Consider the following 14810-nt stretch of genomic DNA (forward strand, 5'->3'; position numbering starts at 1 on the left):
CGGCTTACAATGTCTTACAAAGATACATAACAGCTACAAGTGTATGCACTACTTGCTTTATGCAAGCACTAAATAGGATAAATCACTATACAGGGTTTACCCTATTATACTTTATTGACACGAATTGATAGGCGAAACAACAAACAGCCACCCACAAATATCTATATACAAAGCATCAGTCTTTGAGTTCACATGAACAACGGTTAACGTAAAGTTACTCGTCGCGATTTGGTTCTTTCTCATTATCTTTCTCATTTCAGCAGATTCCTTCAGTCTGAGACAGTGTTGCAGTCTTGTGTTTGAGCATAATGCAGTAGTTCATATTTGTAAGCTTATCATTTAAACAGTAACAGGTTCTAATTTGATATCAGTGGCAGAAAGTTTTACATTTGAATAAGCTCATGGCACTGACCAATATTCAGATCATTTTCTTATCGACACATTGCGTACTTTGGTCCCAGGTTTGTTTCCATGTCCAGGCAATGTATGTGTTTACGAGGAAACCTATTACTGTTGTGCCCTTGAGCAAAGCATTTAACCTCAGGTTTGCTCTAGGGAGACCTTTCTGTGATTGGTGTACTGTGTGTTAGCTGAATATCTTAGTGTACTAACTAAATAATGTGTGTGACAGTTCGAGGAGGGAAACGTATCCTGTGCCACCCTGTCCTGATTCAGTCTTTGCTAGTGTCTGTATCTGCTGACAGATTAAAACACAGCTCAGTGTGACAGTTGTGTGGCTCCTTCAGTGTGAAGGGTGAAGGCTGTTTTGTTTAAATATTTGCATGTTGTGCACGTCTTGCAGTAATGTATTATGGATAATGTGACAGGATGAAGAAATATGTGACATTCTTATCTGATGATTCGAATTTCATGTGATACAAGGATAGTAGCAAACAACTTATAACTAGTAGGATCCAGCAAAACAGCAGCCTGTTTTATGTTATATGAATATCATCTTTACACTACTGTTTAAAAGTTTAGGGTCTGTAATATTTTTTAAATGTTTTTGGAAGAAGTCACCAGTGCTCACCATGCTGCCTTTGTTTTATTAAGAATACAGTAAAACATTAATATTGCAAAATATTGTTACAATTTAAAATAACTGTTTTGTATTTTAATATATTTAAAATAAAAGTAATTTATTTCTGTAATGGCAAAGCTGAATTTTCAGCATCATTACTTCAGTCTTCAGTGTCACATGATCCTTCAGAAATAATTCTAATTTGCTGATTTGATGCTCAAAAACATTTCTTATTATTTTCAATGTTGTAAACAGTTGTGCTGCCTAAATATGTTTTTTTCAGGATTCTTTGATGATTATAAAGTTCAAAAGAACAGCATTTTTAAGTGGGTGACACTTTATTAAGAGTGATTTAAAATCCTAATTTGCCGCTTATTGACAGTATGTAAGTTGTTGTAGTTGTTAAGTTTAGGTATGGGGATGCACGATTAATCGAATGTGATTGTCATGCACATACTGACAATATGTGCATGACAATCACATTCGATTAATCGTGCACATATTGTCATGCACATACTGACAATATGTGCACGATTAATCGAATGTGATTGTCATGCACATATTGTCAGTAAAGCCGGTTCTGTAATCAGTAGTAAATCTCTATCACGTGCTTTCAGATGGAGCAGCATTTACTACACAGAGCCGTAGTTCACTGACAATGCAAAATCGCGTTCATAATCGCAGACGATATAATCGCGCGATAATGAAATCGAAGAAATCGTTCTGCGATTATGAAAGCTGTTTGCGTAGCTTCTCAGTGAACTACGGCTCTGTGTCGTAAATGCTGCTCCATCTGAAAGCACTTGAAAATACCACATTTAATAACATGTTTTACTCCAAACTCACTTCATAACGTCAGTCGAGTGTTTGAAGTAAATCCTTCTGTGAGATGATGTGGCTTCTTATACAGAATAAGGCACGCAACATATTTCATAGTGTTCTAAGCAGTGATAAAGGCTATGTCGATTAGCATTGCATTATTATATACTTTATTATAATAAACATTATAATAAGACAAACTCAGATAAACCATATATTGTCGTAGTCGTGTGTTTATTAGTCACGTTGAATCAATGAAAGCAGTTAAATCTTCTGTTTATTCAGCAACCGCCTTCCTGATTTCTTCTGCAGGGTGTATTTGGAGTTTCCGCACAAGAGCGCCCTCTGGCCTTCGGATTGAGGTTTATCACAGAACCGTGCTTCACTGAAAGATATACGCATGACAATTGTAGCTTCTGCCTAATCGCGATTTATCGCCTTTGCGATTTGGATCTAGAATATGGTCATGCAGAATAAGTATGTAATCATTAATATGTGCTTTATAAGTACTGATAAACAGTCAATATGCTAGTAATATGCATGCTAATAAGCAACTAGTTAATAGTGTTCCCTAATCTAACATGTTACCAAAAGTGCATATGGAGTGTAATTTATTTTAAAAGATATACTAGTGTACACAAGAGCCGTAAGTAACATTTGGTACAATTTACTTAGCCAAAAACGTATGTTGATAAATTATGCAAACAAACTCATACCCTTTATTTGATATCTTAATAAATGAGTCTGCTAATTTTGCCTACCCTCGGAAGTCACACAATTACAGTAATTTGTTTTCAGAACTCATCATGATAGCAGTCCTAATTTATTCCTAATTGTATTGTCAACAGGCTAGCAAATGTGGTGTGTAAAATTGGCCTGTTAGTTTTATACTTCATTTTGTTTGTATAACTGCAAAGCACTGTGGCAATATGCCTCGCTCTGGGCATCCTGACCTGTCTTTTCAGCACAGTCATAAACATGTCAAGTATTTAATAAGATTCATTCATCTTCCAAGCTCATTCCTATGGTTTATCATCAAAAGGCAGTATGTGTCTCCAGAAGCAAAACAAAAGATTTAGGGTCCTCGCATTAATGTGTTTCTCAACTCCTGTAAAAGCCTCTTCACCTGATTTGCGTCTGTGTTTCCCAGTGCAGTCAAATTTGAACCTGCTTGCTGCTGACCTTTTGAATGATTACTGATCACTGCAGCCGTGACACAAGTCATAAAAGGGCAGTGTGACGAGAGACATCATATGTGAAAATGCTATGCTATGCTATGCATTATGGTTGAAGATTCCCTTTCAACATAAAACTGTTTATGTTTTATTTCAAAACTTAGCTGACCATTTAAAATTTGTGTCACTTTAAACTTTAAGACTCTTAATACATTCTTAAAATGGGCCACATGTTCAGGTCAGACTAATGATTTAAAACAATATGGATTCACAATGACTCATCATTTTTCATTAGCCCATCATCCCAGTTCTCTGGCCAAGTGATGCATCTTCTATCAGAACAGATGAAGTATTTTTTTTAATAAATGAATACTTTTATTCAGCAAGGAAGCATTAAATTGATCAAAGTGGCACATTTATCATGTTACAAAAATTCTGTTTCAAATAAATGCTTCCCTTTGACATTTTTATTTAAGAATCCCGGGGAAAAAATGTATCGCAACTTAAAACAAAATTATTAATATCACATAAAATAATATCGCAACAACATATTAAGAAGCACAACTGTTTTCAATACTTTTAATGTGAAATGTTTTTGCAAATTATTATGATTTCTGAAGGATCATGTGAAACTGAAGACTAGAGTTATGGCTGCTGAAAATTCAGTTTTGCCATCACATGGGAAAAAAAATATTATTTAAAAATATATTAAAATACAAAACTTATTTTAAATTGTAAAAATACTTCACATTTTTACAGTTTTTACTTTATAAATGCAGCCTTGCTGAGCATAAGAGACTTCTGTCAAAAACATAAAAAAATCTACCCAAACTTTTAAACAGTATAGTGTAAACTTCTAAGCTTGCTAGCTACTGTTTTGCATTATGTTGATAGTGTTTATATATCCAAAAATTACAAAATGTTGTTTAAATTTTATTTAATCTCATAGGACTGTGTTGCTCACCATATGTTATCCAAATTCCCATCCCTGGAGAGCATTCTAGTAATGGCAACAAATGAAGGCCGATGGTCTACTGTGGGTTTCATATTGGGATGTGACCATATTTTGACATTTTTCCTGCTCTCCATTGGAGCACATGACGAAACGCTCCATGTTCTGCATGCTAGCTTTGAGCTCCTCAGCTCTTGCTTGGCAACTGTATAAAACACCTGAGCCTCAGCACGGGGTCCACTCTGTCCCACAGCTGTGCGGGGCAGCCCTGTGGGATTTAGGCACAGACTTCTTGCATTCATCCCAGCTCCCAACGGCCCTCCTCTTCTTCTAGGTCAGATCAAGCATTTTAGTTTTGTTTGTGAGCCATATGTCAAACTTGCACTTGTATAAAAATTGTGCTATCCTTTTAAATAGATTTCACATGGATCACTTTTGTTGTTTTAATCAGTCATCCTTGTCTTTCATTTCTCCAGCAGACTGACACTACTGTTCAAAAGTTTGGCTCTATAAGATTTTTAAAACTTAGGAGGATGTATTAAATAGATCAAAATTGACAGTAAAGACATTCGTAAGGTTACAAAAGTTTTATATTTTAAATAAACACTGTTAATTTGAACTTTCTGCTCATCAAAGAACCCTGAAAAAATGCATCGCATTTTCACATATTATTTAAACTATAAAAAATATTTAAATATATAAAATATTTAAAATTTTAAGCAGCACAACTGTTTTCAACAATGATAATAATAAGAAATGTTTCTGGAGAAAGAATGACACTGAAGACTGACTGCGGAAAATTGCCATCAGTTGAATCAATTACATTTTATATTAAAATAGAAAGTTATTTTAAATTCAGGGCTCAATGCTAAGGATGTTTTCTACTGGCCCGGTTGGGCCAGTGGTTGAAATTTTTACTTGCCCTGCCAACATTTTCACTGTCCCTGCCACAAAAAAATAAAATAGTTGTTATCGTTGTTTTTGACCCATGTTACCTTGAATTCTAACAAAGAAGCTTAGGCTATATGATACCAAAATTTTCACTACCAGTGAAATTTACAATTCTCAATTACAATTTCGATACCACAGCAAAAACTGCTAGCCTGATAGATTAGACTAGAGTACTGGCTGCTGCCATCACAGGAAAAAAAAAATATTTAAAATATATTAAATAAAAAAGTTATTTTAAATTGTAAAAATACTTCACACTATTACCGTTTTTACTTTATAAATGCAGCCTTGATGAGCATAAGAGACTTCTGACAAAAACATTTAAAAAATCTACCCAAACTTTTAAACAGTAGTGTAAACTTGTATGCTTGCCAGCTTGAGTGACTATTTTGTACTGTATTCTAACAAATAAACTTATATGATACCAAAATTTTAAATACCAGTTAAATTGTACAATTCTTGATTCCAATTTCCACAGCAAAAACTACTAGCCTAATAAATATAAAGTTGAAACATTATTAAAGACAAGTGAACAGTCGGTAAATAAGAACAAATGAACAAATTACAAGTAATAGCACAAATAAATAAACAGAACAAAGATACATATTTAACAGTGCTTCTTTGTATGTGTTCAGGTCCAGAAATTAATAATAAAAAGTAAAATAACATTGCAAATTCTTCACTGTATAAATTAAATATAGATTAACCATTGTTAAAGCTACAAACGTTATTCAGTCAAGAGCAGTGAGTGATTTTCTTATCTTTTTTGGGGGCGGGGCTTAATATTAAGTTAAATATTAAGTATAACATTTAATATTAAGTATAGGTGCCGTCACTTTAAGACACAATGCATAGATCAAATATAATGATACACATCCAATGTCTTTCTCACCTGTTTAAGTTATTAAACTTAAAGACATAACCGACTGTTTTTGAGGATTCTCGCCTAAATGAGTGTTTTGACATACCTTTACGCAGAGACGCGGCTCTCTATGTGCACACAGAACATAGCACGTGAGTACTAAATGGAGTTGTCTTTTGCATCTTCTTGCGCTTGAATGCTTTAAAATCATTTGAATGTTTAAATTAACAAGACTTAAAAACAAACAAAACACGTGCAAATCATAAACTTTCGTGACTACGCAGTACTGGCCTGAGCAGGCCGGTGACAAGTCCGTCAACTGTCCCGAACGTCTTTCACGCTGGCTCCGGGCCATCGGGCAGTCCTTATTGTCAAGCCCTGAAATTGTAATACTATTTCACAATATTACTGTAAATTTGATCCCCAAAAACATGCAGCCTTGGTAAGCAGACATTTTCAAAACTCAAAAATCTTACACGTATGTGTGTTTATACATACATACATATATATATATACATTCAGTTGGGAGGTGGCTGCCCCGAACCCTAACCCCTTAATTTCAATTTATGAAAATGATATTGAAATTAATTTTTTATTTTTTTCCATTGTTGCTTTTAAAATTATCTTTTTGATTCTTTTAAAAAGTGAAGTTCAAAAAAATATATTTATTTTATATTTTCTTTGTAAATTATGAAACTTTATGTTAAAAAATCTGTGCCGCATTTTCCATATCACTAAAGAAACAGTGCATGTTTTAGTCCATTGGTTGAGACTGAAGTGAACTACACCCCTACATTTATGATCAGGACATATTTATGTGTCACTCTCTCTCTCATAGCTACAGGGTGAGTAGATAGGCCCATCATTTTGAGGTAAATGTGTTCAAAAGTCTGAAAAATCTGTGTGTAACTCTAAGGAACGACACTACCGAACACCTTTTTTCTGCAATTAAGCACACTTTTTTGGGAGTTATTCCATATCATTTAATTTTTATGTGTGTACAACTGTTTAGAACTGTGCTAGCTAACCATGTGCTGATTAGCATCTTTGAGATCAAAAGTTCAAAACTATCTAAAATTGTCACTACCGAAACAGTCACAACCGAAACATGTCATCATGGTTTCGGTAGTGACAAAAGTGAACACATAATCCTCATATTTGGGGACAATAAACAAAATTTGAGTGCAGCTTTTTAGTATTTTAGTATGTTTTAGAAGTGTTTAGTATGCAAGTTAAAATTCTGTAATGTTATGTGGTCGCTACCAAAGCATTACTGTCACAACCGAAAATGTGCAGTCACTACCGAAACATGAGATGTTTTGTCAAAAATAAAGTATACTGAATTATCAACTAAGATGTTATGATAGTTTTTGGTTCAATATTAACCGAAAATGTGCAGTCACTACCGAAACATGAGATGTTTTGTCAAAAATAAAGTATACTGAATTATCAACTAAGATGTTATGGTAGCTTTTGGTTCAATGTATATTCAAACTAATGAATCCTTAACTTTGAAATCAGTGTGATCAACTTTTTGCCTTTTACAAAGGAAAAATTGGATTCAAAATACAACAAATCTCATAAATTACACTTGAAATATTGTTAAAAATGTAATTGTTATTGATTTACCTCTTAACATTAATTAATAAAATAGCAAAAATATATATTTACAATGTAGATGTAAGCAAAATCTTAATAGGTCAATATAACACTTCTAATTAAATTATTATTACTGTGTTTCGGTAGTGACAAATTTGGGGAGAGAACAAATATTCCAAAACTTTCTGAAAATACAATATGAGAATTAACTGCACAATTACTAGAAATGTGTACCTTGGACATTATAAAATTTGCATACATACAATTTATTTTTGGAAAAATACAAATTTTTTTCAAGACGTTTTTAACTTTGGACCAATTCTGTAGAATGACCCATATACAACAAGGACAATAAAACAAAGATTATTGGAGTATGTTTTAAAAGAAAATACTTTCTACTTCTACTTCAAAATTTGCCATTTCTTTGTAATTATTTGAAAAGTTTCTGGCAATTTCTAGCAACTTCTGAGTGAAAATTGTTTCTATACCAACATTTTTTTTCAGTATTTGATTGAACAATGGCCTAATTAACATCACAAACTTTGAAAGATGATGTCAGCTCTGAGGTTGCCATAACAGCTGTCTGATCTCCCTGGAAATTATACATCCAAGAGATGAAAAGAGTGCATCCATTCCCCTCGCTGACATCTAAATATTTATCCCACAGCCCACGACTGACTGATTTAAGATTTCTGTGATTTAGTTTAGATTTTATTTTTGTTCTTTTTATAATCCAGACAGCCCACCCTGGAGCCGAGCTTCACAGACCTGTGTACGATTACATGACGGACAGATGGAAGGTGTATAATAAAGCCAATTTCATTACACATTGACACATTCTGATCCCAACACACTCATGAATAACAGGTAGTGTCTGCTATCATCTCTGTAGTATTAATATTCACTGATAAGAATTCTTATCCATATTTTACTTTTCCCCCTTATTGTTATGAAGATCCTGCAGGATGTCAGTTGTGTTTTTTTTTATCTGTGTCCAAACCTACGCTGTAACTGCCTTCCCAGATTTCAAAGCTTTCAGGTTTATTTAAACAAAAAGATAAATGCAAAGCAAACAACCTCAAAATCAGTAAGTACAACAGTTTACTATGAGCACACTTTGATGAAACCATCTCTGCAATTTTTTAGGGGATAATAACTGAGGACCCAAGGCAACATGCCGCCTCATCTCTCCTGATAGCCTTTTATGGCCATTAAATTTCCTTTGTGACTCCAGCCCTAATCCTATTTTTGTGAATCACATCCACAGAGTCTGTAATGATCTTCTCTCCTGACTTTCCTTCACCAGAGCCTGATTTTGATGTTGCACGTCAGCCGGACTGCTAGACTTATGGAATAATTCTCCTTGAGCTCATGCTCTATACATAATTCAAGCCCGATCCATCTGCCTGTTACATGGATTCATATTTTCTGCACAGATTTGTAGGAGGAGATTGTGGCCATATGCCGGAGGCTACGGAGAGAGTAGCTTTGTGGAACGGCATCATTTTCTTCCCGTGGACTTGAGTGGCAGAGATGGAGAGCACTTCAGGACTGTCACATTCAGGCTGATTGATGCTCTCCTCACTCTAGGCAGCACTCTTTAGATTTATAAGCGCTCTCCCGGACCAATACACCAATCAAAACAAAGCATGTGCACCAATTTCAGAGCAGTCAGACATGTAAACAAATATAATGATCTTGGTGCAGCTCCGATTATTTAAAGCAAGACCGTTTGTAATGTTGCTTAAAAGGTTTTATTGAAAATCTATATATCTGGCTGTCTACTCGTGTTTTTATGATCAGTTATTGACTGAACTTGTAGAGTCTATTAACTCTCCGTATATTTTGGTATTATTTCTGTTGTTTGGGTTTCTCTGATAGGCCAGCTGACAGCTTGGGTCATGATGACTGAGAGCAAAAAATGGTCACATTGATTTAAGACCATATTTATGGCTGATAAGTTTTTCGCCAGCCCTGCAGTCGTTCTGTTTTAGCTTCTCCCATAATGTCATGTCACAATATATGGCCTCCATTGTACAATGTATTCTTTTGAAGATTAATATTAGTTATTATAGTGGTGTGTGGGTGTGTGTGAATGAAAGTGTATGAATTGCTGGGAGGAGAAAAGGGGAAAAAGCTCTGCTCAAAACTTGTGAACTGACCACGTAGCCAGCATTTTAAGTCATCACAGGCGCACTGCTGACCTTAAGGCAGTTTCAAAAGATAGCCAGCTTCTGATATCCCTCATTTTGGTCAAGTTCAGCTGCATGACATGCATCTTTCATGAACAGGGCAATCCCAGAATCCATTGCAATTGGCTTAGTGAATAATCTAAGATGACAGTATGTCAGGTTTTTTTTCCCCCAAGAAATTAATACTTTTCTTCAGCAAGGATGCATTAAATTGATCAAAAGTGGCATTTATAATTAAAAAAGATTTCTATTTCAAACAAATTATGTTCTTTTTAACTATATTCATCAAAGAGTTCTGAAATCATGGTTGTATCATGTGTTATGCTTATTAGTATATCACAATTTTAGCTTAGCAACATGCTAGCATCAAACTCAATTGTGAGAGTAGTCCCTCATATCATACCCTTTGCCTGTGAATCATTGTTTTAGTAGCATGCAGAGATTCTACCTACAGTATGTAAAGTGTTCCAAATCAGTCACTTAATAGGTTCCATTGTGGTTAGAATGTCGGTAATACCTAATATATTATGCCCTGGGCCTTTGCTAAAATTCATAGGGCCTGGATGTGTAGGCTATGACCTAAAAGACCTTGGTAGACCCAGGACACTGTTCCTGATTGTCCTCCCCTGATGACAGTCCTGTCTGTGTCCATGTATGCATGAAGAATCAATCTAAACTTGCAGGGATTTAGAGGTCCTTTGATGTGACAACACACTGAAAATTGCTTAAAATAGCACTAGAGATTAAACTGATGTAATCCTATTTAAAGGAACCTTTACCAAATGTTTATTTTTCAATTGCCATCTGCCAGAAAACTCTTGCTTAACCCACAAACTCCTCCTCTAGGAGAGATAGCATATATATTTGCCCAGTGTCACCATATAGGCCTACCGCTGACCTCACTCTCAGCACTCAAGATAAACTCTCTGATAATTAAACCCTGCGTTCCCCTAACAATAGAGTCTGAAATCAAATGGGAAGGGTCGCTCATACTCATCAGACTTGAGTCGCTTCGCCTAGGGTGACCATACGTGCCATTTTCCCAGGACGCGTCCTGGCCAAGTGGCACGTACGCAAACAAAGCCAAAACCTAGATATTTTAGGCAATATAGAAATCCTGGCCAGGATGCGTCCTGGGAAAATGGCACGTATGGTCACCCTAGCTTCGCCCATTCCTCAGAAGTGCTTCCTGATGTGCAGCTGCCCAAGATTAGCAGGTATTTTAAGGCTAGCTCAGATCGCTCATGCTAAAGCTTTATCAGACAAACACTGTGAGCCAGAGACAAGCAAAAGAGGAGATTATATTAGAAGACAATGGGTCTCTGTTTAATGAGAGTAGGCTCCTATCAACACTCGGTTCAAGGTTTTTTTTTTGTTTTTTTTTACATTTCAGGAAGGACATTTGATAAAAGCTGCTTGCCTATTTTTGAGCACCTGGAATGTGCCATGGGTTTTCAGCTTTTGCTTTTAGAGTAGGCCTATAAATTGACAATGATGAAGTTAGTTACTTGTAGCTTAGTTGTTGCCTATAAATGCACTTGAATCTTGTACTTAATTACTCACTCCTTTGTCATTCAAATCCGAATGCTGTTGTTTTTCTGTAAAACACAAAAGGAGAATTCTAAAGAATCTTTACACAGCTTTTTTGTTTTACTGTATTCATGCCATACTAACATCATCTGTCCACACCTCTGTATTGCAAATCTATTGAAGCTATTTGATAGCTTTGTGTGAGGAACAGACATTTGTTGTTATTCCCCTCCAGTGAGCTGTAAACTTGAGAACTCTTTCAAATTCTCTTTCAAGTTGAATTGGATCAGTCCGATTTGCTGAGGAAAACAAAACAAAATCACTTACAGTATGAATCAAATTGACTCAGTTGTTGAGTTAAATTATATACACTAATAAAATCAGTAAGAAATAGGGCACAATGTAATGTATTAATATAAGGGAATTTTCCATATGGATTTTTTTTTACAGGTGTTTTACCTGTATTTTGAATTTTGCATGGCATTGCATTGTGTTTTACAGTTAACAGAAATGTCTGTAAAAATTAATTGATAGATCAAATTAATTGGCAGAAAATTACCAGTACATTTTCATTTATTTTTATAGTACAGTTTGTTAAAATGATATTGTATACAATTTTGTGATAAAACTGAAGTACACTACACTACAAATAAAAGATATGTATTGGCATTGATGATTCGGTGAAGTATCTTTAACATTCATGGAAACTTTCCATTGTACAAAAGGTTATTATATAGTGGTTAAATATATAAATATAAAATATAATATAAAAGGTTATACATAGTGGAAAAAAGTTCTTTAGATTATTAAAATGTTCTTCACACTAAGAAAAAAATATTCTTTTAAGAACTGTTCACTGCAAAGTTTCTTTGGTGAACCCAAATGGTTCTTCTATGGCATCATTCTGAAAACTCCCTTTTGGAACCTTTATTTTTAAAGACTGTGGATTTAAATCTGCTTTATAGATTGCAATCTGATGTGGATTCTATTGAATGCACATGAGACTCAGTGGCATTGATATATACCCTGTTAAATCTGTTCATCTAAAACTCATCTTACTTTTTTGTTCTCATCTTGCAGTATTGTGCTGCCCTCACTAGGAGGCCTATTGTAATTGCAATAGTCTGTACTGTAATTTATGATCTCCATTTCCATTTGGTTTTTAATTTTAGGGGGTGAAATTTTCCACACGTCTCCAAAAGATGTCCCACACCCATTACTTTTGTGCAGTTTCTCCAGTCTTCAGCTTCTGAATGTCCACAGTACTACTGTGCACTATATGTTATATCAATCCCAGAGCTCATTGTCAGTGTCAATCAACAGCAGCTGATTGTTTTAACAGTACAAACTGTGCATAGCTTGCTAGCTTCTTCATCAGGATGAAGATCTGAACTTCTAAATGAGTTCATCAGGTCTGTTCTTATGTGTAAATGTACGTGCATGTAAATGTGTGTGTTGAGTGGCCACGTGGTAATCCTTGAATCAAGGTGTCCATGTCAGGCTTTCCACCTTGGTGCTGCGTGTGTCTGTCTAGAGCAGCACAGATGGAGCCAGGGATGGGATTAAGGACGATTTTCCCTGATTTAATAAACTACCATGGCTCAGAAATGTAAGGGATAAACCTGGGCACATAGAGACAGTTGCTGAGCGCAGCACATCATAGAGCCGCCACACATCGGCACGCTGCTTTCATGAGCCCATGCAGGCGACACATGTCCTACTTACACTCCTTCCAAAGTCCCAGGCCGGGACGAAGGGGAAGACTGAGCTTTTACCACTAAAAAGATTAAAGGTTGACAAAGTGCAAAACAAATCTGGCAGACAGAAACAAGTACAATACTGTTTTTGGATAATAATATGATTGAATAAGACAGTCTGTGAAGTGAATTTTGTTCATTTAAATATCCAAGGAAAGTTTTAAATACACTTTTTTCTCATCTTAATTACATATTTATGTTCTATATATTGTACAGTTTTTGAGGTCGGTAATATTTTTAAATGTTTTTAAAAGAAGTTTCTTATGCTTACTGACTGCATTTTTTATCAAAAATACTTGACAAACAGTATTACTGTGAAATATTGAAATATATTGAAATATGCAAAGCTGACTTTTCGGCAGCCATTACAATGTTGAATTGATAATAATGGAATCTTCAGCATCTTCAGGATTTTTTTCTTCAGGAATCTTTGATGAATATAAAGTTCAAAAGAACAGAATTTATTTGAAATAGAAATCTTTTGTAACATTATAAATTTATTTATTGTCACTTGATCAATTTAATGCATCCTTGCTAAATAAAAGTTAATTCTTAAAATATTACATATATAATTATTATTGTTTATATTAATTATTATATTGCATTATTGTAATAATATATAATTATAATGGGATATAAAATACAATTATAATATAAATATATTATAGATTATTTGTATAGATTTTACTTTAGATTACTTGTTCTTTTTATTATTATTATTTATAAATATAATAATATAAAATAAATATAATAATATAACAAATATAATAATGTAGAAATGAAATTTGCTCATTTCAGTTGAGTACTAATGATATTATTATTTATAGTAAGTATAAAAATTATTTTGGTAATGAGATCTTGTACTAATGTATAGCTCCCCCTGTGAGGTGAATAAGAATAAATGATGAGGAATGTGGTTGTGTTTTAGATCAGTTTCCCATCGGATCCGTTTATCTTTCTGTGAGAATATGAATGAAGGCAGTTCAGCAGTGAAAGCGCTTGTCAAAGGAGCCGTAGGTTACATCATCTTTAAGTCCAGCTGAGCTTGACTTGTTTCACGTGAGCCAGTGGAATGCGTCACAAGATTGAGATTGATTTGTTGGAGGATTACTAGTCCAGATCCACAACAGAAATTAAAAAATAAAGAGATGGGCGCAGTCTCATGAGCAATAACAAAGCAGCTTGAGAGCAGCAAGAAGTCGGCGTCTTTACGTCACAGGCGGATTCAGTTTAAAGCTGAAAGTAAAGGGAATATAGCAGCAGTGCAGCGCAGCAGTGCAGCGCAGCAGCTCAGCTCAGCAGAGCTCCACCACCACGTCTATCTCTGTGAGGGAACCACCGCCAAACTGGCTGACCAGGACAGTTGGGAATGCTGGGATCAGTTGATCCACCTCCAGCTGAGCAGCTCAGGAGACTTCCTGCCCTGTGAGTGATCCCTGACAGAGGGTGTACTTAAATTAGTCTCCTCGGGGTATCAGTTAGCATGTTTCCTTCAGTGGAAGCTTTGTATGCAAGCAATAGATTGTTTTCCCTTATAAACAAGTTAACTTTGTTTTATACTTAGTTATATATATACTGTATATATATATATATATATATATATATATATATATATTCAGTTTTCTTGCACTTTGTTGGCAACTATATTGGCAATTCATTCTGACCTCTTGTTGTTTAATGCTTATTGAGGACCACATTAAATACTTTAATTACATCAACTAGTTTTTGAGAAGTACTTTGTACTAAATCCATCAAATGAAAGCATACAACATCTACATGTTTGGATAGTTTTTCCTAATGTAAGACTGCATTGTATGCATAGAAAAATATTGTATGCAATGTATGCATTTTCCCCACAGGACTGCTGAAAGAAATGCCTTGTGAATCACCATATTCATTTTTTAGTACATGATTTTTGGGATCCGAAGGGGTTTTAAAAGTGTGTGTGTGTG

At 34.8% G+C, this 14810-nt stretch overlaps 1 protein-coding gene across 2 annotated transcripts in view; it reads left to right on the forward strand.

The window, feature by feature from the left end:
• Nucleotides 1-14810, forward strand: part of esamb (endothelial cell adhesion molecule b) — a 49852-nt gene that overhangs the window by 15574 nt on the left and 19468 nt on the right. The gene's annotated exons all lie outside the window — the stretch shown is intronic.

The sequence above is a fragment of the Sinocyclocheilus anshuiensis genome, unplaced genomic scaffold (assembly GCF_001515605.1).
Source record: "Sinocyclocheilus anshuiensis isolate Anshui unplaced genomic scaffold, SAMN03320099.WGS_v1.1 scaffold891, whole genome shotgun sequence".
Lineage (NCBI taxonomy): Eukaryota > Metazoa > Chordata > Actinopteri > Cypriniformes > Cyprinidae > Sinocyclocheilus > Sinocyclocheilus anshuiensis.